The sequence below is a fragment of the Musca autumnalis genome, unplaced genomic scaffold, assembly GCF_047663935.1.
Source record: "Musca autumnalis isolate F117 unplaced genomic scaffold, ASM4766393v1 scaffold_5, whole genome shotgun sequence".
In the NCBI taxonomy this organism is placed as follows: domain Eukaryota; kingdom Metazoa; phylum Arthropoda; class Insecta; order Diptera; family Muscidae; genus Musca; species Musca autumnalis.
This window is the reverse complement of record NW_027412088.1, coordinates 125,688,146-125,712,148: the sequence shown is the minus strand read 5'-3', so window position 1 is coordinate 125,712,148 and position 24,003 is coordinate 125,688,146. Positions and strand designations below refer to the sequence as shown.

At 34.9% G+C, this 24,003-nt stretch overlaps 1 long non-coding RNA gene across 2 annotated transcripts; it reads left to right on the top strand.

Moving 5' to 3' along the window:
- Positions 1 to 769: 769 nt before the first annotated feature.
- LOC141405193 (uncharacterized) lies at positions 770 to 21,210 on the top strand. Of its 2 annotated transcripts, none has more exons than XR_012413158.1 (3): positions 770 to 1,426; positions 1,497 to 1,573; positions 21,015 to 21,210. It is a non-coding gene; the product is annotated as an uncharacterized lncRNA (long non-coding RNA). The 2 variants fall into 2 exon arrangements; XR_012413157.1 differs by lacking the exon at positions 21,015 to 21,210 and adding an exon at positions 9,042 to 9,797.
- Positions 21,211 to 24,003: the final 2,793 nt, after the last annotated feature.

Sequence of the window (24,003 nt, the reverse complement as noted above, 5' to 3'; positions counted from 1 at the left end):
TTTGGTCATGAAGATAAGCAATTTCATACCGCATTAATCAAAAGCAAAGAAGAATATTTTACAGTGTCGTGGCACTAAACAGGGGTTGAATAGTGATATGCTTGGGGAACAAGTTAACTTGTCTGAATCTTATTACAATCCAGTATTGTTCAGTGGGAGTAGCCATACAATATGGGTTGTTCTGGAAAAGTTCTCGTTCAATTAAAAAAAATAAACCCAAAGTTCCTATTAACATAAAAACGCAAAGTCGATGAAAAATTTGTTATTGGAATACTGAGTGTAACATAATCACGCCAATAACTACAAAGTGAAGGAAGAGAGAAAAGTAAACACAAGGAACTTAAAATAAAGGGTACTATAAAGAAAATAGTTGAAGTGCAGTAGTCCTTGCTCAAAGCTAATCGGGATTTTTTCAACAGTCAACCGTGAACAAGGAAGCTCATTGACAAGGTTTCTCCAGCAGGACGCATGGATATGGTTTCTTAGAAATTCCCATTAATATCAGAGTATCTTTTTTATCTTTCCTTTGCTTCCAATTTGCGTCTAAATCACACAAAAGTTCAGTTCCAAAGTTAAGCATAGTACACATTGACCAACAAAAAAGACAGCAAGTTCGTCATCAAGGTGATTCGTGTATATAATCTAGCTGAACAACTACTTTTCTAACCTCTGAGCAATACTTTACACACTATATTCCAATCATTTCTTGCTAAACAAAGGCCTTCATTTGCCAGAAAATTGCCCTAACAGTATGTTAGGACTAGTTCAACCCTGGATATGAACACTAGTTAAAAGGTTGGCCTTTTAACTAGTGTTCATATCCCCCGAAATTATACATGCCAAACCCCCCCAAAAAAGCATTTGAGTTTCATGCCTCCTTTATTAAACAAATGACAAAGCATGTTAGATTTCTTCATAACCTGATGAATATTGCTCGATCTACAAGAATCTAAACCTCTGCTTTGCGTGCAACAATCTTCAGTTTACTATTTTTTCTGTAAAAACGTTCTGTTGTTTCAAAAATTTGAAATTCACAGGGGAGCAGTTCACGATTTTTTACTAATAAAAAGTATACAAATCAGACATTCAATACCTATAACATATTTCAAAAAAGAGTTTGCACACACAATCATCAAAAAAACCCATCGCCATAACATCAAATATCCCATTGCTACAATTTCAAAAGGGAGAGAAGCATCCAACTGTCGTTTCTCAATCTTCGCGCATGAAGTCTGCGAAGTACAACAAACAAAAAGAAAGAAATCACAATAGTTATTGTTCTTTGTGGTCAATAGTAAGAGAGTCAAAGGTCCACACAAAAGCATACCGAAGAATAAAAGAGGGAAAGAGCAAGAGTACAAAGAAAGAGAATAGTCGTTAAATCATCAACAAAAACACTATCGGTACGGCACAACAGAGCTTAAAGGTACGTCAAACTTGTTATATGTGATTCTTCAAAATTTAACATGTTTTGTTTGTTATGCATGCGAGGACAGTTTTGGTGGCTAAGAAGGTATTGGATGTTCCGGGGTTTATATGCCTATCCAAATGGATCATTTCATGGAAATATTCTGTAAGTAAATATACCATTATTTCCCTATTGAAATTCGAATGCATAACAAACAAAACATTCAATTGACAAAACTCGATACCATCAACTGTGAAAATTACTAACCATCGGATTCGCCACAGTATACTCGTATAAAATAACCTTTTATGACAACATCGAAGGTTACTATCTCAATTCCAACAAACTTATTCACATCTGCAAGATTGTGTTCTAAATATATAGCTGTTTGCGATTTTCTGAGAAATAATTGTCATCGAATGAATCTGATAGCGTAGAAATTTGTCAATATTGAAAACATTCTGGGTTTGTCTTTGGTCTCATTTATCTTACTTTGTGATAACCTAATTCTTCGTTTAACGCCTTTTATACATTTTCTACTTTTCAATTTGTAGTACCTTCGTAATTCTCACTGTAATTGGGTAGAAGTCACTACGCAAATATTAGTAGAAGATTACGAGTTTTTTTTCCACAACATTCTTGTTCATTTTGGGTTTATACCTTGTAGATTTCCAATTTGGAATATTCCGAAGGAAATATTATCTTAACATTGGTAAAATCTTCAATTTATTGAACAAAATAAAAACCATTTGAGAAATTTTTGTGTATCAACTAGAAACCGTTTCAAATTCATCATGTCCATTGAAAATAACAGTACCCTTGCTCCTCAGAAATTCATTTTCTTTTCGGACCAAGTGATAACCTTTTGTGCTGAATTTGCGTTAATTCCACTACCAGATCATTCGACATCTAGCTTACAAGTTGAACTTGACGACTTGGAAAGGCGTTGGCGTCAACTTGTTAACATTTACGAGAATGAAATGACTTCCACTGATCCAAATTTAACGAAAGAGGCCAGGGGAGAAATTCATTGGAAATTTACAGAGTGTTGTCGGTCATATAAGGAATGTAAATCCTCAATTCTTGACCTAATTCACATAGAAAAACAAAAACTTGTGATCTCTGAGCCGAAGCCTAGAGAAGAAACCGTGTCCAATTCCGCTGTGCTGAATTTGCGTTAATTCCACTACCAGATCATTCGACATCTAGCTTACAAGTTGAACTTGACGACTTGGAAAGGCGTTGGCGTCAACTTGTTAACATTTACGAGAATGAAATGACTTCCACTGATCCAAATTTAACGAAAGAGGCCAGGGGAGAAATTCATTGGAAATTTACAGAGTGTTGTCGGTCATATAAGGAATGTAAATCCTCAATTCTTGACCTAATTCACATAGAAAAACAAAAACTTGTGATCTCTGAGCCGAAGCCTAGAGAAGAAACCGTGTCCAATTCCGAGGACAGTTTTGGTGGCTACGATAAGTGGCCAAGTTTCAGAGATATGTTTAGCGCTATTTACATTAAACATAAAAAGTTGTCACCTGCGCAAAAACTGTTTCGTTTACGGGCAAAAACAAGAGGCTAAGCCAATCAGATCGTAAAAAGATTTCCTCTTACTGATAGCAATTTCGAGGTGGCATGGGAGCCTTGCCTCAACGCTTCGAAAATAATCGAATTTTGATAAACCACCAGTTGAGAAATATCTTTGAAATTGATCATGTCTTTTAGGAGAAAGAGAAATCCTTAAGGAATCTCCAATACACTGTGAACAATTGTCTGTCTGTCCTTCGGACATATAACATTTCGGTAATATCGTGGGATCCAATTTTGCTTTATTGGGTCTCTTCCAAATTACCCGAAGAGACACAGACTGCCTGGGAAAGCTCTCTTTCGAATAATAAAGAGATGCCCTCATGGGACCAATTAGACGATTTCATTACTAAACGTCTCAATATGATTGAATCTGTTTCCGATATACGAAAGCAAAATTCACATTCGTCCAGTTCTCAAAAAGTTGTCTCGTACAATACTTCCGCTTCCAATGAAAATTTCCAGAAAACAAAAGAAGGTTCGTCTCTGAAAACAAAGGCTGTGAAAACTGTCTTTCTTATGGCCACATTTCTAAAAAATGCAAAAGTGAGCATCGTTGCCAAACATGTCGTCAATCACACCATACTTTGCTTCATCCTGATGAGAGTAATAATAAGATTTCTGTTTCAACAACCGCGTGTCCTCGACCCAACCAATGCACGATGGGGCCAATAGCAGGTTTTCGAGGCAAAAAGTCAATTTTTGAAGTGAACAATTTGAAAAAAAATAATAACGGATTTCGATTGCCAACACTCTGAATCACTAAAAATAAAAAAATAAATCAATCTGGTAACATCACATAGCGACATACTGATCTGGCAAAGGTGACATATTTTCTTATGCATCATTTTCCGACATTCATTATAAATAAGTGGTGAAAGCATTTTAGGCGCCAAAAATAACATTTCAACATTTTTGTATTTTTTAAACATGGAAAGCTCTTCAATGGGTATGTAAAATAAGATATTGTTAACAAATAATAAAAATGTTATGTGTGGTAAATGTATTTTTGAGTTAAGATGTGATGTCTTTTTTGGAGTATTTTGCTTTGTTATCCATGTGTTCTCTGGAGTATAACTTTTGAGATCTAGGTAGATCTAGGATATTATATATATGTGGTGAAAGGTATTAATGTGTACTATCATTTTGTGAAAAAATTAGCTGCGCCTATCTGCGCCTTTTCATAAAAATCTGATTTCAGATGTCGTAATACTTAAAAATATGGACATTTTTATGTTTTGGTTGGCGAATAATCGGAAACCCATTAATGTTACCAATTGGATTTCGGAAAAATTTAATAGATGTATATAATAATAATATATAATTTCAAAGATATCGCAAACTTTGGCCTTTGTGGCGGAATCTTAGCCGATTTTTACTAAATTTGGAACCTTTTTTTATTAACTTATAACAAACCACAGACAAAACCATGAAATTTGAACATATGTATATAGGGGAGCTATTTCTATATCTGAACGGATTTCAATATAACTTGACAAACTTATTTGTAGTCCGAATTCCGTAACATTTTCCAAATTTTATTGCAATTTGCATGCTTGGTCAATCATTTTCCTGAAATCGGGCGAACATATATATGGGAGCTATATCCAATTCTGAACCGATTTCCATATGATTTGCCAAAAATGTTTCTAGACCAAAATCCGTCACACATTTCAAATTTCATCAAGATTGGACATACATAGCGGGATTGGTGCACCAAATACCTAAAATCGGGCGAAAATATATATGGGAGCAATATCAAAATCTGAACCGATTTCAATATAACTTGGCAAACTTATTTGTAGTCCTAATTCCGTTGTATTTTCCAATTCGCATAAAAATTGGTCAGAATTTGCGTGTTTGGTCCATCAATTGCTTGAAATCGGGCGAACATATATACGGCACTAAATGTATATATGAACCGATATGAACCAAATTTGGCATATTAGTTTCTAAGCCCATTATAAACATCTGTACAAAATTTGGAAGTTCTAGCTTGCCCCAGTGATTTGTTGCCTCGAAAACCTGTCATTGGCCCCATCGTGCAATGGTGGGAACCCCAAAAATCCGCCTCCGCTTACCATTTTGAAACATATTATGATGAACAGCCGACCATGTCAGCTGCTGCTTACTCACAAATTTCAAATACACAGTTGAACTTCTCTAATTCTGGAGAAAGAACTATCTTGCCAACTGCGTTGGTTGACATTGAACATCAAGGGCTTTCTTTTACAATTCGTGCGTTTCTTGATCAAGGATCACAAGAATCCTTTATATCAAATCGCATAATAAATCGGTTTGACAATCCAACAAAAAAAATCATTCACAATGATTTCTGGACTTGGTGGTACTGTCCTTGAAAATTCGTCGAAAAAGTGCCAAATCACTCTGAAATCCAGGCAATCTGATTTCAGGTTAGTTACAACCGCTATCGTTGTATCTACACTTAATTATTTAATGTCAGCCTCTCCTACTGCTATTTACGATTTAGCAAATTTGAACAAATTCCAATTAGCTGATCCGAACTTTTACAAACCTGCTCCCATTGACATGCTACTTGGTAGTGACATCATACGAAGCATAATAAAGCCACGTTTACAAAAGAATGTTTCTGGTAATTTGTTAGCTCAAAGTACTGAATTTGGGTGGATAATCAGTGGCAAACCCACTTCTGACTCTGTGGTCTCATTTGCATCCTGGACGGCAACAATTGATCTACTGAACGATGAACTAAAGAAATTCTGGGAAGTAGAAAACATATCTAACGAGAAATTCTTATCCACATCTGATATATGGTGCGAAGAATTTTACACAAGCACAGTTACTCAAAGATCGGATGGTAGATATGTCGTTAGGTTTCCGTTTAAACAAGATTTACCATCTGACAATTTTCTTGGTTCTTCGAGACCCGCCGCTATGGGTCAATTCCTATGAATGGAAAAAACACTGGAAAAGAATCCAGAACTTTCAATAGAATACAACAAAGTACTTGCTGAATATATTACGTTGGGTCATATGAAGTCCACCACAAATTACGAACTTGTTCAAGAGTCATATTTCCTTTCATATTACTTACCACATCACGCTGTAGTGAAACCTGAAAGGACTTCCACTAAACTAAGAGTCGTATTCAATGCATCCAAAAAAACTGCTAGTGGATTATCGCTAAATGATATTTTACATACAGGGCCTACATTACAAAATGAGCTAATGAACTTTGTTTTACGGTGGAGGTTTTTCAAATATGTATTCAATGGCGACATACAAAAAATTTACCGCCAAATATTTGTTCATGAGAAGGATCAACAATTTCAACGAATTTTGTTTCGTTCATCTCCTTTCGAAAAAGTTGAAGATTATTGCTTGAAGACTGTGATATTTGGGGTAAATTGTGCACCATACCTGGCGATACGAACTTTGCTTCAACTAAGTGACGATAGTAAAGACTCACATCCAACAGCATCGCAGATCCTTAAGAGTCACATTTACGTGGATGACATCTTATCTGGTGCTCATTCACTAACCGAAGCAAAGTCGTATTTGCATGAGGTGATTGATTTGTTACACTCCGCTGGTTTTCCCTTGAAAAAGATTACATCAAATCATCCTCAAATACTTTTCAATCTGCCCCCGGAAGATCTTCTTAGCGAAGATTTCTTACGGCTGGAAGTTGTCAGCGAAACAAAGACGTTGGGTATTCAATGGAACGCCATTTCCGATCATTTCTTTTACAAGGTGACACATTTCGATTTACCCGCTGATTCCGTAACAAAACGAAAGGTTTTGTCAATAGTTGCAAAATTGTTTGATCCCGCTGGATGGTTGACATCCATTATCGTAGTTGCGAAAGTCCTGATGCAACAACTTTGGATTAAAGGCACTAATTGGGACGAAGAATTAACATCACACTCACTTGAAAAGTGGAATGTTTTCATCTCAAAATTTTCGGATATCGAAAAAATTAAGATTCCACGTTGGATCCATTTCTCTCCTGATTATCAAATTCAGATACACGGCTATTGTGATGCTTCTGAAAAAGCATATTGTGCCTGTTTATATATAAGAGCTACCTCGTCAGATAATATTACGTATACAAACCTACTCGTTTCAAAAAGCAAAGTTGCTCCTTTGAAAACTTTGAGCCTCCCAAGGCTACAGCTCTGCGGGGCCGCCATGTTGTACAAACTCATAAAATCTGTTTGTCAAAATCTGGAAATTTCGTCACCCGAAATATATTTATGGACTGATTCCACAATAACCTTATCATGGATCAGTAAGCCACCATTCCATTGGAAAACTTTCGTTGCAAATAAAGTTTCAGAAATACTGGACAATGTAGGAAATGCCAACTGGAGACATTTTGCTTCTTCCGACAATCCTGCAGACCTTGGCACTAGAGGTTGTACACCCGACGACCTTAAAGTCAGTAATCTTTGGTGGCATGGACCAAATTGGTTAGCGATGGAATCAGAACATTGGCCAAAATCCATAATACCCAATGAGCCAGAACTCGAGAAAAAGGTTTTTTCTTTGCACGCACAAGCTGTTGGTGACATACTCCTAGAAGACTTTTCATCATTAGCCCGAGCTCTCCGAGTATTTGCTTATGCATTCCGTTTCATAAATGGATGTCGAAAAAACACTATTCCAGGACTTCAGAAGAAAATTATACTTTCTCAAGAAATAAGCTTCGTAAAATATAAATTTATACGATTGGCACAAATGGCACACTATCCATGGGAATATCAGGCACTAGAGTCCAACCAACCGATCTCAAGAAAAAGTAGATTGTTAACATTAAATCCTATACTCGATGAAGCCAAATTACTTCGCGCAAACGGTCGCTCAGTTAACACTGATGAAAGTTATAATGAAAGACATCCAATTATACTTCCTGAAAATCTCGATTCTGCAAATTGTTGATTGAACTTACTCATACCATTCTACTCCATGCTGAACATCAAGTAATGCTGCGAGCAATCCGTCAAGAATTTTTTGTCATCCGCCTGAAAAGTGCCGTTCGATCCTGTATTCGCAATTATCGAACATGCACTATATATAAGCACCGCATACAAAACCAAATCATGGCCCCTTGCCATCAGAACGATGAACATTTTCGCTGCCATTCGATCTTAAAACCTCCCGTCTACGCAATGCTAAACTCCAAAAAGGTTATGCCTCAATTTTCGTTTGTCTGTCCACTAGAGCAATCCATTTGGAGGTATGTTCCGACTTGTCATCTAAACCTTTCTTGCTACTTTCAGTCGATTTGTGGGCCGAAGAGGTCTTCCCAGTCAAGTATTTTCTGACAACGGAACTAATTTTGTGGGAGCAAGCCGTTCTCTGTCCAAGGAATACAAGAATTTTCTTCGATCCGCTGAACAACATAAAGTTTCCAAATACAATTTACATGGGTTTAGCTGGCATTTTATACCTCCACATACTCCACACATGGGGGGCTTGTGGGAAGCCGCTGTTAAAAGCATGAAGACCCACTTGAAAAAAGTAGCAGGAAATACAAAATATACATATGAAGAATTCTCCACACTATTGGTGAGAATTGAGAGTATTTTGAACTCTAGACCGTTGTCTCCTCTGACTGAGGAACCTCACGAGTTAATTCCACTCACGCCTGGTCATTTATTACGAGGGGCTCCTCTCGTAGCTACTCCCGAACAATTCACAGATAATGTATCTCTCATGAATCGATGGCAACGCTTGAAAACCATTCAACTAAACTTTGCTAAACGCTGGAAGAACGAATACATCACTACGCTTCAACGCCGATACAAATGGAAGCAATCTCAGCGAAATTTAGCACCTGATGACTTTGCTGTGGTTAAGGAAGACAATCTTACTCCGACAGAATGGCGACTTGGTAGGGTCATTAAAGTGTTTATGGGTAAAGATTCCAGAGTCCGCGTAGCAGAAATTCGTACGCAGAACGGGATCATTGTTCGCTCACTGTTCAAACTTTGCATCCTCCCAAATTGTTAATTTCTTTCCCTATGCTCACACCTTTAATAAAATCTTACGTTTTCAGCAATGCATCCACTCTGCCCAAATGTCGCATATGTCACGAGAGACATTTTATTCGATCATGTCTCAAGTTTCTCGACATGGACGTTACAAAAAGAAAGCAGGGCGAACGTTCACGGCAATAAATCTTCTATCCTTCCATGACCATTCTGCAAAAATTCACATCACTGGAGAAGTTCGTAGCCAACTTAATATGTCTTCCCCAGAATCCACCAAAGATAAGAATCTTCAATCGCTTTACAACCACCTGACTGATCTTGCCGACCCTCACTTCTTCAACCCCGTTAATGTCGAAATCATGATAGCCAATGACAACATTCCAAAGATCTTCAAGGCTGGACTTATACAAACCTCCTCGAACATGCCCATTGCCCAGAGCAGCGCCTTCGGTTGGATCATATCCGGAGGTTGCCAATACTAATTTTACATTTCAACAAAATGGGCCGGCATGTTGAACTATGTTCAACAACTAGATTTAAGTAAATGAATTTCAATATCTATCTTTAAGTTACAACTTTGAATTACATTCCACATTAACTGAATTTATCTTATCTGTTGAAAATATGGTAACTCTCCCTTAGAAAGAGTTGTACCCACTTATTAACTCATATTCTAATCCCATTCGTTTCATCTTTATATCGTTTTTTGTGAAAACAAAATGTCTCAAACAAAATCTAAACTCCACTTGTTGAATAGAAACCACAGCCTCAAATTTAACTTAATAAACCTGCAATCAGCGCATTTTTTATTAAAAGACAAACACTGCCTTTTTATTTCTCCATCCGCAATACCGGCTATATAATTGAGGGAGTTGCCACCGCAAAACGTTTAAAAGGCTACAGTCCACTAAAAGGCCAAACCCCCAAAATTATACAATATAAATATTTTCTAATGATCGATTCGAAATTATTTAAATTTCGGATGTTTTTCTAAATTTTTTAAAGAATTTTACCAGAAATTAGGTCTGTACGATAACCCAAAAGTTTGTACAAATTTGTAAAAACTTTTACAAAATGCTGTTCGATAACAAATTTGTAAAGTAAAAGATAGCGAATTTGGAGAGAATTTTGGAGACTTTTGTTACTGAGAACTTACAAGTTTCTGCAAGCAAAATTCTCCTTGTAAGAATTTGCAAGCTTGATCAGCCGATTTAAATTCGAATGTTTTGTGGCGGACTTTGCTGTTCTTTACAAAAACATTTGGTTATTAAAATAATTACAAGATAAACAAGAGAAGAGAACTAAACAAATTATGGAAAACGACTTATTCGACTTCTTGTTTGTAAAATCAACTGACTTCTTGCAAGTTTTTGCAAATTGTTGTTCGATAACATTCTGCAAATTTTGAGCTTCGAGAGAGTAAAATAAGTGGAGAGAAGTTACTGAGAACTTGCTGAGTACTTGCAAGTACTTTTTACTTGCGAAGTTATCGTACAGACCTATTATGTCTGAAATCTAAATATACAATCGAGTTCGAGCAGTTGAAGAGTTCGTGCAGAGTTTCAAGCAAAAACTCTATTTGGTGTTCGGCAATTACGTTTTGAGAAAAAATAAAAACAAAACAAAAATTTCCCTTGATAGAGTATGTTTAGATTTTTTTCAGATTTTCGGCCATAAGAACTAAAACATGTGCAGATTATACTCAGAGAAATCTATCAGAAAAGCTAAACACTTTCAAAGGGAAATTTAGAAAATCCGGTAAATTTTCTAGAACAGCTTAAGAAAACTTCGAAAAAAGTTCTAACATCAGAGCGATCTTCAAGAATTGTTTATTGGGAAGGTACATTCAATAGGTAATAGTTGTAGTTGTTTTTGTAGAAATCTTCATTTTCGGAAAGCTATTCCATGTACCTTGATTCAAAACGTAAACAAACTCATCACATTACGAAGATATCACTTAACACAGGCGACGGCGTCACTTTATGTATTTGTGAACGACATGTTGAACTAGATTGTGAATCGTTCGTTCGTTGATCGTACGGTCACCGACTGAAATAGTTCAGTGAACTATAATGAAATATATCGTCTGATCTTTTCAATGAATCGTTCAATTGAACTAGTTCGTTAATGAACTATACAACTCTAGCTGTCGCACCCACTCAATTTATGGAATTTGCTCAAGAAACATGGTCCTATGCCAGACTATGAAATTTTCATTGAAAACGTTTTGCCATTTTCTTCCAAATTTTCATTGACGTCTACACACTTATATGAAATCATATGAAAATTTTAATATTTTCATTGCTTTGCACTGGTTTGAGAGTTACGAATTTAAACATAAAGAATAATTTCAGATTACAGAACCTTGTGTACAGGGTTTCACCCCCTTCACACCTCTTACCCATAAACTCATTTTCATTTTTGAAAATTTTCATAGTCTGGCATAAGACATGGGAGCTGGCAACCAGATAAACATAAAAAACAATGACATGATCCATTTGAATAAATACAGTTTGGCAAGTAATTGTTTTCAATCTAAGAAAACGAACACTTTTGATGCATTAATTAGTAAAAAATGACGAAAAGTTGTGATAAAAATGTCGGGTTTTTTGCAAAAATTATTTAGTCGAATTGTTTAAGACCAGGTTAAATTAATAAATATAAAATTAGCCCACGTAGTTCAACTATAATAACCAAAACTAATAATTAATATGTTATACAAGGTAGCAAACAAATGTTTTCAAAATGTAATAAAGGTTTCAAAATACCCAATTTTTTGGTAAATACTTAAAAATCATGACATTTTATGATTTTGTTGTTAATAAGGATTAACTACCCAGCAAAATTTGACGGAAGGGGTTCTTTGCGATGACGTGATTTCATGTCATCTTTTGCATTGGTTCAAAGGAAGTCGTGAAAGATCCGATCTTTTCATTAGGATTTGAACCAATGCAAAGGAAGTCGTGAAAGATCCGATCTTTTCATCAGCATTTGTACCCATTCCATCGATCCAATAGAGATGATGTTTGTGTTTTTATTTACACACCTGTTTATTTTCATTTTGGTATGTTCCAGTACTGCAAAAATCTACTAATTTTTACTATTTTTTCCGATAACATAAAGGAAAAATTGTTATCGTAGTAAAAATAAGTAGATTCTTGCAGTTTCTGGAACAGACCAAAGTTGTTAGAACTGTCGTCGTGATGTTGTCTTACATTTCCTGCATATCAAACAACTAAAACTTCTAAACAATTGGTATTATATGAAGTCCCAACCATCGAGCTAAAAATAGAATCGGACTGCACACATTGCTATTTTAAAAGTTCCCTTGTCTGTTCTAAATCAGAATGAAATCAATCAAATCTCGCTTCTTGGAATTTGAAAAAAAGTCCGAAACGAAAAGGAACAAGAATCTGAAAATAAAGAAGAAACTACTTTTGGAAAGAAACAATTAAAAATAAATTAATTAAGCATAAATGGTATTTTCCATAAAAAGTCTCTCCTCCCCGTTCGTTAAATTTGTTCTTAGAGATCCCTAAAGCAAGCCGGGTTGTAGATCCCTACATATTTCCGTCACTAAACAAAAGAGTATAAATTACCAAAATGTTGTTATAAAATAACAAAATTATAAAATAAAAGTAATTTACGAAATAAAAATACTTAAAGGAGTGCATTTGGAGTCCATGTCGAAATCTGAACTGGTGATGGGAAGATAATTGAAAAAACCTTTTGTAAAATGATAGAATATCAGTTGCGGAGAACGGAGGAAGTAATCTTTTGCGTTGCAACGGTGGTGATTACATTGCAATTTTTGATGTAAACTTTTGAAAAACTAAACTGATAAATTAATTGTAGTTATTTCATGAATTCGTTTGAATTAATAAAGAGTTTTGTTTTTCATGAAAACCATATTTCAATACAGCATTTCCATTTTCCAAACAAGACATGAAAATTTCATGCCAATGGGTTGGTGAAAATGACATGCCAAAGCATTGGTTAAAATGACATGTCAAATCATTGGTGGAAATGACATGCCAAAGCATTGGTGGAAATGACATGTCAACGCATTGGTTAAAATGACATGCTTAGGATCCAGAAAAGAACGTCATCTTTTGGGGTCCACGCTCATATAAAATTCATTGATGAAGATGCTAAAAAGATGACATGCTAGATCACTTGCACCCATGATTGAATGTCATCTTTGGCATCGATCATTTTGCTGGGTACTAACAAGTATCAACAATATTAGGTATATAATATCTCTACTAATACTAAGTTTACATTTACGAAATCCACTCGATTTCAACTGTCAATTCCTTTGTGTATACGTCAAATGAAATCTCATCTGAAATCCATTGGATTTCATTTGACGTTTAATCAAGGGAAATGACAGTTGAAATCGAGTGGATTTCGTAAATGTATAAGACGGTTATCATATGGTCAAGGGGGTGCCAGATCGTATTACATGTAAACAATGTCCAATGGTTCTCGACTAAAAAAGTAACAGGTATTATTAACAGTAAACGGGACCACCTAGGCCCATAATCAAGTCTTAAAAGTAGTTTATTTAATTGAAATCGAAAAATCGGTTAGAAATACATATGGAAGGTATTGGCATAGACATCCGATTTTAACTATTAACAGCCAGATTGAGGAATTCTCTGAGTTTTTTGGCAGTCATGATATACTATGGCAATACATAGCATTATTTCCCCGTCATTTAGAAAATTATGCCACAGTATTACTGCAGACTACTGGAAATGTCTCCAGTAGGTCGTAGTAAGCATTTCTGAAAATTGTAGAAATCTGTACCCCACACATTCCTAATGGGCACTTTACACGATATGTTTTTACATATAATAGCTATATTACATTACGTGTATTTCATGTGTATGTTTTGCATTTTTTTACATCTACATGTTGTACACATAGTGTGATCCATATAAAAAATTTCATCTATCAAAATGATGTGTGAACCCATGTGTAACTTTTTCGTTTTAGAGCCCTTCCTATTTCTGTATGTACAATAAATAGAAAACAGCTGATTTGTTTGTTTTGATGAAAGCAGAAATTTGCAAAATTTGCTAAAAGAAAGAATTTCTTAAAGAAACATAAATAAATCGATTTGATAAAGTATTTGTTTACATTTATAGGTTATGTCACACAAAAAAACATGTACTGGTGTAATAGCAAACATTATGAATCCTATGCAAAATGTCATTTTTCGCACACACAAAGAATTACACGAGGACAAAAAAATTAAAAACATACACATGAAATACACGTAATGTAATATAGCTATAAGTTGTCACTTTTTATGTACAAAATTTATATACAAAGTGACAGTGCATATGTAAAAAACATATCGTGTAAGGAATATTAGTCTCCAAATGTGATATTTTCGACTGTTTTATGACATATTCTTATCTGTTAATTAATTTAGAGTAAAATAAACCACTTTTAGGCCGTGGTTGTGGGCCTAGTTGGTCCCGTTTACTGTTAATAAGACCTGGGGCTGGATTCTTGTTCTATAAAAATTTGAAATGAAAAATATTTCCTTTATATTTTTTTCATTTGGCAGTTTTTTTCTTTATAAAAGTTTTCGTATCACATTTTCTTAGAAACAGAATTGTAGAAATCGTTAACACATACCGACGAATATCGATGAAAAGGCAAATTGTCAAATATTATATTTTGATATTTATTAATGTATTTTTGAATTAAAAATATTATTTCTTCGCAAATGCATACATAAAACGCGTAAGGGAGGAAAAAGGTCCACTTTTTAAAGAAATGTGCTAACATACACTCCGGTTCATTTGATTAGAACCAACCAATATGTGTCTACAAATACCGTTATATCTTACGAAAGGAGAGGAATTGTAAATTATAATTTTGTGGACATGTAGAGTATATAGTAGCCGATATTTTCAATACCTAACATGTTTCACATATGCGTTATAACGGTACTTTTTACACGCTTTATGAAAAAGTATCAAAATATTAGCATGTTTTAATGGTTCACCAGGATAGAACCACCCTAAGAATTTACACAAATCCTTTGTTAGATGTGGTAAACTTTAACAAAAAACTATTTATAATTATAAATAAATGCCGTTAGTGTTGATTGCCAACAAAAATTGTGCAAAAATTTGTATTAGGGTCTTGAAATTTGATGAAAATCGATGCTTAAAGCTCAAAGAAATATTTTTATGGAGAAATCGGTAGGAAAAATTTATAAGGTCAAAATTGTATACTGAATTATGTTCAAAATTTTCTACACTACAATAAAATTACAAAAAAGTCACATTCGATAGGTTTATGAGTCCGAAACAGAGAAATATAACAAAGATATCACAAATTTCTACCTTTCCAATCCAAAAATGTATATTTAATCTCAGGAAAGTGAATGCAAATCGATGGGTTCCACCCAGTTTCGTTGGCCGTAGACATCTACAGGTCCAAAAAATAAAGAAAATCCCACCGCCGAACGCTTCATGTCAACATCAAGGGCTTTGATTTAGAAGATATCGCATGACATGAAAAGCACAGAAACATAGGCGCTCTTTTTGTGTAATAACGGATCAGAAATATTTTTTCGGTACTTATACTATGAGTAAAAGACGTGTGAACATCATAACCATCAAAATTAAACCCATTCCTTTCGAAAAAATTAAAGTCTGCCTTCCCCTATCGCTAAGTTGTTTCTTCACATCAAATGTCTTAGAAACTTTTGAAATTCCAAGGACTTGATGGTGACATGGAGCATTCGGCGGTGGGATTTTCTTTATTTTTTGGATCTGTGGATGTCTACAGCCAACGAAACTGGGTGGAACCCATCGATTTGCATTCACTTTCCTGAGATTAAATATACATTTTTGGATTGGAAAGGTAGAAATTTGAGTTATCTTTGCCATATTTCCTCTGTTTCGGACTCATAAACCTATCGAATGTGACTTTTTTGTAATTTTATTGTAGTATAGAAAATTTTGAAAATAATTCAGTAACTGCTAACTGCTTTTATTTATAATTATAAATGGTTTTTTGTTAAAGTTTACCACATCTAACAAACGATTTGTGTAAATTCTTAGGGTGGTTCTATCCTGGTGAACCATTAAAACATGCTAATATTTTGATACTTTTTCATAAAGTGTGTAAAAAGTACCGTTATAACGCATATGTGAAACATGTTAGGTATTGAAAATATCGGCTACTATATACTCTACATGTCCACAAAATTATAATTTACAATTCCTCTCCTTTCGTCAGATATAACGGTATTTGTAGAAAATATTGGTTGGTTCTATTCAGATGAACCGGAGTGTAAGTATCTGCAAGTATTCCAGCAATGCGAAACACAAGTATTCTTTCAACTTCTAAAGCGTCAAGTGTGTATGTATGTATGTACTTCTAGGAGGCAAATAAATCTCACAGATTTTCGTGGGTTTATTCCAGGATATGAATAAACATGTCACTCGCATAATATAGTAAAGCTCGGCAAGGCGTTATATGTTTGGAGTGGGCAGGACAGTGTAATCAGAATCATTGGTCGAAAAGGTCACTTTGAAGTGAATTGTATTATTATGCATGTCATTTTTAACACCGCAATAAAACGAAGAGTTAATTTTGCCATATGAATATTGAGTTTTGAAATTTGAAATGACTTAAGCCCCTACAATGATGTATATACGTGGATCCATGTTACCGTCATTTGAGTTTATATGTTCACATATTCAATTCACGCCAAATGGAATTTGGCATAGCGGAGAGTATGAAAAGCTCGGAATTCCGAACATATACGCCATTTTAGCATTCTGATTATTAGTGATGCTGAGTTTAAATCTATAATATTACCACAGAACAAATTAGGTTATAGGAATACTATACACGTTTTGGCCTTGTAGAAAGATAGTGTTAAGGGCATTGGTATAGGTCTTATATAATAGTACCACACTTGAGTTCTTTTGAAGCTTTAGCTAACGTTTTTCATCTTTAGGGTATCTTGAGCAGCTTCGCCACGCTCGCGCCTTTGCCAGCGCCGAACATGAAGATCGTCCAATGTCGAACATGAAGATCGTCCCATGTTATGGTTAATCAAAGATCTACAACTTTCTCTTTGGTGATCTTTAAGCAACTTCATTAAAAACGGCGCTGACGAAAGCACAGCAGTGGCGAAGCTGCCCCATGTTATCCTACATAGTTAACCCTACCGTAAACGCCTTAAGAAGATTTTTCTCAATAAGGTGGAATTTACCTCGTGTACCCTCCTTATTAACATGTGTATGTATGAAAATTATCGATAACTACCGACATTCGTCGTTAATTCTGTCGTTAAGGAGTTACATGATCGCACTACTGGTACTTTTTAGGCGATCTGGCAACTTTCCTGATCGAGTTATTCTATAGGCAATATTTATTGTAATTGATGGCAGTCCATCTTGTAGTGGGATTCTCTAACGCATTTTTTGGTTATCGACAAAAATCGTTAAAATTAAGATGCTTATAATTTCGGTAATTATCGATATTATTCGGTAAGTTAGCGACCAATAAAAAGTAGTCGCAAAGTTCTACCGATAACAACAGTGATGTCAACTTTCATTTGAACTTTTCATTCATAATTTTGCGTTTTAATTTGACCGATTTTTAACGGTAACCAAAAAATGCCCTAGAGAATCCCAATACTGGTGAACTAAAAAAACTCATAAAACGTCTTAGTTTTCTGATATTCCCTGTTCGAGACCCATAGGACATTGTTTACATGTAATACGATCTGGTACCCCCTTGGACCATATGATAACCCTCTTAGTAGGGATATTATATACCTACTATTTGTGATACTTGTTAGTAGTTAATCCTTATTAACAACAAAAGTCATAAAATGTCATGATTTGTAAGTATTTACCGAAAAAATTGGGTATATTGAAACCTTCATTACATTTTGAAAACATTTGTTTGCCACCTTGTATAACATGTTAATTATTAGTTTTGGTTATTATATTTAAATTACGTGGGCTAATTATTTATTTATTCAGTTTAGCTGGTCTTAAACAAGTCGACTAACTAATTTTTCCAAAAAAAAAACCGAAATTTTTATCACAACTTTTTGTCATTTTTCACAAATTAATGCATGAAATGTGTTCGTTTTCTTAGATTGAAAACAAACTGTATATGGCTATTTTAAATTCACGTGGGAACGATGTGCATGTAATTCCCTACTCAGCGATCCACAACTCCCCATTAACACCAACACCCAAAAGTATTTATTAATACAACACATTTATTTATACAGCTTTCAACTAAGCATAGGAATATTTTAAACAAATTTCCTCATCAGCACAATAAACCAATATGTTTTTTTTGCTGTTTTGTCGTCATCCACAGAACCATCTCGTTTTTCCTTTTTATCCCATTCGATCTTTCGTGAAATTTCTTTTGTTATGACCGCGTGTATCGCTATTTCCAATAGCAAATCTCAAAATGTAAAAAACACACGAATTCTTTATTTTATTTGATATTTACACTGAAAATTTTCCCCTTGAATGTTGTTTTTCGGTTCACACTATCAAACTCACAAACAAACAACAGCTGACTGTTCAACAACCACAAATTTGTTTATGGTTCATTATGAATGACAAAATGAACGGCCACATTGGCAAGCAACCGATTATTTAAGCAAAGCTATCATTCAAAACTGGCAATGTGTACCTAGCTTAAGTTTTACGTCGTGTATAACAAGGCAGATTGAACAGGTAACCTGTTTAGTTGGGCAACAACAAATTCTCAATGTTTCTCAGTTACGGTATATGATGAGCAGTGGAGGGAGAAAAGAACAAGTGAAATAAAAACAACCAGTATTAGTTCTTAATATAAATATGATTACTGTTTAGTGTGATGTGTATTTCTTTTCTAACAACAAAGAGATTACCTTTTGTAATCTTAGGTTGGCGCAGAGGCCTTGATGTTTTCACTTCTAGAGATAAACCAAAAGTGCAAATGCACCGAAGGTAAGCAATGTAGGATGTGGCGTACTTTTCCTCAACGACATCAATACCATCAGTCTATGCAGTCTCGGATGTCGTGAGGCAGTTTTTGCACTCCTCGCAAGTGCAGTGAACTTTGTTCCACAATTTTCGAAGCTCAGAATTGTGGATTTCTAGATAATGTACGTTATAGTTGGTTTCACTTTTCTGTTCAAAGGAAGCCACACGTTTCAAAACGATGTCTGTAGCTCTAATAAACGGAGTTAGCGGGGTGCAGACATTTTGTAAGTTAAATCTGCAATAGAATTTGCAACAAACAACAAAGAGAGGTGAAAAAATGAAATTTAAGTTGAAGAAAAAATGGCTATAGTTCACAGGAAATAAGAAATTTCCACACAAAACCTCCAAAATTCCAAGAATACAACAGAATCTTAGCAAGGTGTAATTATATTTGAAATTAAAGTTGGGCGAAATAAGAGAAAATTAAAAGAAACTACCTCAGAGCGAACAAAACTACTTTAATTTGGCCAATAATGCGAAATGTATATGGTGTTGCCAAATATAGGGTGTACAGCAAGGTGAGTTATACCACTGGTAAGGTGTATTTGTCCAAAATTCGACGACAAATAAGTAATTTGTATAAAAAAATAAAGTTTTTCACCAAAAATCAAACAAACTAAATGAAATATATTTTGTTTGGGTGACAAGTTGGTGCAATATATGCCGAAAGTAGGGTGTATTTGTCCAACAAGACCAAAAACCCTACGGAGACTCAAACAATTTTCCAAAATATGCAAATATAATTACCAAACAATCTAAAAATGTTGATAAACGAATATGTTTCACATGAATTCTCTGCCTATACCTCAAATAAACCAAAGTAGAGAGAATTTTGATGGTGCGTTGTTATTGTAAATTTGGCAGCGCAGATTTTCAAAGGGGTTTAAGTGAAACGAGGAGTAATAACAACGCCAAATATTTTTTGGTTGGGGAGGATCGTAACAATAAAATAAACCAAACGACGAGAAGTGAGGGGTAAAATTCATGAACCTTGGAGAATAAAAACAACAATAGCAACTAGTATTCAAACGATTTCTACTCAGAGAGTTTGATGTAACGAAAGTTAACAACAATTTGAGTTATAATTTAGTAGAACGAGAGCAATTTTGTTTCTACTCAGAGAGTTTGATGTAACGAAAGTTAACAACAATTTGAGTTATAATTTAGTAGAACGAGAGCAATTTTGTTTTTCCAAATTTACATTACATGTTTGAAAGTACTCATTTGGAATAAAAAGAGCCACAATTGGAATTTTACAGAATAGCAACAACGAATGCTTTGTACGATCAACGCGACATAGGGTGATCGGTACAATTAAATATAACTAGGAAGTTTTAGCAACAACTAAGGAGTTTTCTGTAGGGGAAAGAAATAATTCACGCAAGTTGTTTTGATGATAGTCGACCAAAGCCACAATTAGTAATTGCAAGGCTAGAAGCGACGATTAGAAGGTATTAGTGTTTGTTGTTATGGTGAGAACTAATAAGTTAGAGCAATTCGAACGAAATAACAACAACACGGATTATGATTTGTATGACCAACGCGGCGTCGGATTATCAGTACAACAATGATTTCAACTATTTGTGTGTGGACTGTATGGTAGGCGAAATTGTGCAACGAATTTAATGGTCGATTCCGTATTGCGAGGCGAGTCATGTCGCGTCGTCTATCGTCTCTGTGACAAAATTTAAAAAATGCACTACGTAAAGCGATGGCAAATAATCGTCGATAACAAGTTATCGGTGATGTAGCGGAGCGTTTTTTGTTTTGATTTCAAAAAATTAGAAAAAAATATCAGAACAAGTTGTACACAAAAGTTATAGTTTTCTAAAATGATAAGCTCAGTGGAACTATTTTTTGATAGTAGTGAAGAAGATATAGTTAACGTAGCATCTATCAGACGACACTTAAGAGACAAATCTAATCCTTTAGAATTGTCATCACTATTGCGAGTTTGTTTGGTTTCCAACATTCATCAAAATAATTTTATTTTTTTAGGTTTAAAGCCTATTTTCGGCTTCCAAAAGACGCTGTTATTTATATAGTGGAGGCATTAAAAATGACTTCAAAAAACTCACAGATCAACAGCAATACAGCCACTACTTAAAGTGTGCGCTGCTTTAAGATTTTTTGTAGAAGGAAGCTTTCAAAAATCTCATGGCAATGACTTTAACCTCGGGATGGCTCAACCCACATTGTCAAAGGTATTAAGCGAAGTTCTGGAGTTAATAGAGGAATAACTGTGCACAATTTGGATTGTTTCCAGATTAACAGAAGAGGAAAAGTGTCAAAATAAAAATTATTTTTATTCAAAAACAAATTTCCCGGGCGTTGTCGGATGCATTGACGGAACACACGTATGAGCATACACATAATGCGACCAAAGGAAGATGTTCGCCATATATATCTGAATAGAAAAGGATATTTCAGTTTAACCGTTTTGTTGGCAAGTACGTTGTCAATTTCTACTTCATTTTGAGGTTTTTAATTTTCTACCTCAGCAGATTGTCCAATTTCATTGTTATTATCATCCCATGTCTCTTCAAACAATTGGAAATCAGCATTAATGGCACACTTCTAATTCAGACAAAAAGCATAAAATACCTTGGCGTACATATCTCAGATAGTGGGTCCGCTAAAATACATGTTGACAATTCTGTGGCAGAAGTCCAGTTTCCTTAGAATATTAAGTGGTTGCAGAGTTGGTGTATCTCCGTCAAAAGCACTCAATTTTTACAAGTCATTTGCTAGAGCAAAGCTGGAATATGGGGTTACAGCGATCTCAAACTTAACAGAGTGCTCCGAGAAAAGAATCAAAACATGATTTCAAGGTTTCCTTCGTAAGGCTTTGGGACTCATAAGGTCTACAGCCATTTCAATCATTTACCATTTAGCAGCCGAACTACCCCCCAGGTACAGGTTCCAATTTGCCACAGCAAAATAATTGGTTAAACTGTAGAACCAGTTGTCAACAACGCCAGACAACTGGTTCTACATAACACCAGCTATGCCCAAGTTTTAAACAAATTTGAAAACATCATCGACAATGTTGCAGAAACCAATATAGTGCCCATATTACCAAAAAAACGTAATGGTCAACACTAACTTCTTCAAATTACTGGTAACCACTAAAAGAGACGCGAATGATGAGATAATAAAACAACTGGTAAATGAGAAGATTAGCACTTGTTACACCAAGGTTTCGAGATTTTTTCACCGACGGGTCTGTTTCCAGCAATTCGTCCGGAGCAGTCCTACTACATGTCAACAGCAACACTATCAAATCCTTCTACACAAACAAGAAGCTTACCTCAATGTCGGCGGAGATTTTGGCTAAAAACGTTTTATTTGCGCAAGAAAAAAATCTTTAGCAATTTTATCTGACAGTTTCAGCGGGATCTTGACAGTTAATTCTAAACAGCACAAAAATTTCTTATAGACGAACTTGTCAAAATTCTGAACACGTCAGCGATGGTAGTTGAAATGCACTACATAACCGGACATGTCAACATCACTTCTAATCAACTACATAGTAGACCATCCAGCTAAAAATGCCAGCAGTAACGGCACTCTCCTGGGAATAGACAGGCCAATTAATGACGCCATCGCCAGTATACAAGACAAAATCTGGAAGGAATGGACCAGAGATTTTTCAAACATCGCGCTAGAAGGTAACTCTCACTACTACAAAATATTTCCTGAACCAAGAAGAACCACTTGGTTCAAAAAATCCAAGCTGTACTCCGGTCATAAAAAATCGTTAACCGCATACTTAGTAATCACTCATTCAGTAAAATCACATTGTACAAAATGAATGTAGTTCCATCGGCTGATTGTGACACTTGTAACGTAGAAGACACGGTTTCTCACATCCTATTTGAATGCACCAAATACAGCAACATAAGAGGTAATTACTCCACCTTCAGTGAAATCCTCACCTTTGAGGACTTCATGGCAAAACACCAAGGAGAAAAACTATATGATCTTGTCAAGTTTTTAAAAGAAATCAATGTTGAAATATAAATTTAAGGCACATAGACAAAGTCTATACAATTTGTTTTGGACTCCATACTGTTACGAGCGAGTCAATACAAAAAAAAAAAAAAATTATCAACAATTATTTTCGACAATCTCGAATACAGGGCATGTTTCAAGTTCTAATCGGCTAGCTCTGCCGTGGCGAGGTTACTGTATCCCGGGTTATCGCCTCGTAACGTATCAAAACCACATAATTAAATTCTACAACAAATACACATGCTGTTGGCCTGAGAAACGAACATCTTCTACTCATTTGTGACCGATGTAGTTGTCACATGGAGTGCATTTTCCCCGCCCTAAAAGTACGCCTATGGTAACTTACACACTCACAATTTTAACAGTTACCCCAATAACAATTTCACCGTTACCTACCCAACATTACGGTAGGCAACGCCGTTACTCAACACCGCCCATGGTACAGCTACTCTCTCTCAAATTAAAATAAATTAGGGATTCATATTTAAATTCAAGAATTAACAATTATTATTGACTTTGAATACATTTTAATATAATTTTTCTTATGATTAAGTTTTCTACTTACAAACTAATTCTTAATGCTAATTTCCTCGTGTTGCTGCTGGGTGAGTCCAGGGTAGTTGTAGTTATATATTTCGATTTCTTTCCGTTTTGTTCATCAGTCTCGTTGCTGTTTTTACTACTATTATCTGAACGAATCAGTTTTTCCTTTAATTTAATTATCAGATTTAATTTCGTTATTATCTTTTGATTTCCAGTCTATGAATGCTTCAAGTTTCGTATTTTATTTGGATATCTTAAACACCATTCATGGCATTTTATAATATTGTTTTTCTTTTAAATGTCTGATACAAATTGGCATGTTCTTTGTTAAATGGTGCTTTTTTTGTATTTGGTAACATTTTAGGTGTTTTTATTTTTGAACTTATGCACGAACTTTAACTAATGAGTGTTGTATTTTGGCAATATTTTA